The sequence below is a fragment of the Populus nigra genome, chromosome 2 (assembly GCF_951802175.1).
Source record: "Populus nigra chromosome 2, ddPopNigr1.1, whole genome shotgun sequence".
Classification (NCBI taxonomy): Eukaryota; Viridiplantae; Streptophyta; class Magnoliopsida; order Malpighiales; family Salicaceae; genus Populus; species Populus nigra.
Window position 1 is genome coordinate 15,204,183 of NC_084853.1, and position 2,500 is coordinate 15,206,682.

Consider the following 2,500-nt stretch of genomic DNA (forward strand, 5'->3'; position numbering starts at 1 on the left):
CGACGAGAAAGACTGCTGGCTTAGACACTGGGGCAGTGGCAGCCCGCGGGACAGCGTCGGCAGATTCGGCAGCAGTGTCTGTTTCGGCAGCGTTGGCTCGGAATCGGCAGAGCCGGCGAAATCGGCAAAGTCGGCAGCAGGTGCTGACTGTGAGTCTGCACGATTTATGGTCCAGGGCTTGACGGAAAAGACTGTTGGTCCAGACAAGGGGGCAGCGGCAGCCATGCCAACAGGGGGGAATCGGCAGCGCAGATTTTTCGACGAACAGGGGCTGGACGCTGGACTGGGCCAGGCAGGAAAATTCGTCAGGGGGCACGCTGAAGAAACAGCGCTGGTTTAGACACGGTGGGCGCAGTGTTGGAATCGGCAGCGCCGATGAAACCGGCAAAGTCGGCAGAATTGGCAGCGGGTGCTGGCGATGGGTCTGGACGGGCTGGATAGTCCAAGGCTCGACGAGAAAGACCGCAGGTTGAGACACTGGGGCAGTGGCAGCCCGCGGGGCAGTGTCGGCAGATTCGGCAGCAGTGTCTGCCGATTCGGCAGCGTTGGCTTGTTGGCGCGGGGGGCCGATGCGAGTGGGGACTTGGGCAGCGGGCAGTGAAAGCAAGAGTTTCCCCGATGCTGCCGGGAAAAACGCTCCCCGGGATGGCCGGGTGAGATGACCCGGCGGCCCGCGACGGGTCATTCAATTCCATGCCCCGTCAACATAACTCCCGATGTACTGTTTGCTTTTTCGGAAGAAGAGATCCATCCCCCCATCCTCGGCCAGCCAAAAACGCTCCAATTAATGGCCGGGTGAGATGACCCGGCGGCCCGCGACGCGTCATTCAATTCCATGCCCCGTCAACATAACTCCCGATGTACTGTTTGCTTTTTCGGAAGAAGAGATCCATCCCCCCATCCTCGGCCAGCCAAAAACGCTCCAATTAATGGCCGGGTGAGATGACCCGGCGGCCCGCGACGCGTCATTCAAATCACTGCCCTATCGGCTACAACTGCTGATGGGTGGGATTAGAGGCCTGCCATGGTGGTGAGGGGCGGCGAGGACCGTGAAAGCTAGAGTTTTTCAGAGGCTGCCAGGAAAAAGGCCCCTCGGGTGGCGGGGTGCGAGGACCAGGCGCGTCATTCAATTCTCTTCCCTATCAACTTGGCTCCCGTTGGCGGGATTGGAGGCCTACTGTTTGTTACAGGGCTAAAATCGTCAGGGGAAGAGCTGACGAAACAATGCTGGTTTGGATGCAGGGGGTAGTGTTGGAATCGGCAGCGCGGACAAAATCGGCAAAGTCGACAAAAAAGACTGTTGGTCTGGACATCGGGGCAGCGGCAGCCATGCCGACAGGGGGGGAAATCGGCAGCGCAGATTTGTGCAGCTGCAGGTTCGTCGGGGAAATCGGCAGCGCAGATTTTTCGATGAACATGGGCTGGAAGATGGACTGTCCAGGCCAGGCAGGGAAATTCGTCAAGGGGACACGCTGACGAAACAGCGCTGGTTTAGACACGGTGGGTGCAGTGTTGGAATCGGCAGCGCCGACGAAATCGGCAAAGTCGGCAGAATCGGCAGCGGGTGCTGGCGATGAGTCTGGACGATTTATAGTCCAGGGCTTGATGGAAAAGACTGTTGGTCCAGACAATGGGGCAGTGGCAGCGCGGATTTGTGCAGCTGCAGGTTCGTCGGGGAAAATCAGCAGCGCAGATTTTTCGACGAACAGGGGCTGGGCGCTGGACTGGCCGGGCCAGGCAGGAAAATTCGTCAGGGGGCCACGCTGACGAAAACAGGGGCTGCGGAGTGGAAAATCGGCAGCGCAGATTTTTCGACGAACAGGGGCTGGACCGGCCGGGCCAGGCAGGAAAATTCGTCAGGGGGGCACGCTGACGAAAAGAGGGGCTGCCGCGTGGAAAATCGGCAGCGCAGATTTTTCGACGAACAGGGGCTGGACTGGCCGGGCCAGGCGGGAAAATTCGTCAGGGGGGCACGCTGACGAAAAGAGGGGCTGCCGCGTGGAAAATCGGCAGCGCAGATTTTTCGACGAACAGGGGCTGGACGCTGGACTGGGCCAGGCAGGAAAATTCGTCAGGGGGCACGCTGACGAAAAGAGGGGCTGCCGCGTGGAAAATCGGCAGCGCAGATTTTTCGACGAACATTCGTCAGGGGGGCACGCTGACGAAAAGAGGGGCTGCCGCGTGGAAAATCGGCAGCGCAGATTTTTCGACGAACATTCGTCAGGGGGGCACGCTGAGGAAAACAGGGGCTGCCGCGTGGAAAATCGGCAGCGCAGATTTTTCGACGAACAGGGGCTGGACGCTGGACTGGGCCAGGCAGGAAAATTCGTCAGGGGGCACGCTGACGAAAAGAGGGGCTGCCGCGTGGAAAATCGGCAGCGCAGATTTTTCGACGAACATTCGTCAGGGGGGCACGCTGACGAAAAGAGGGGCTGCCGCGTGGAAAATCGGCAGCGCAGATTTTTCGACGAACATTCGTCAGGGGGGCACGCTGACAAAA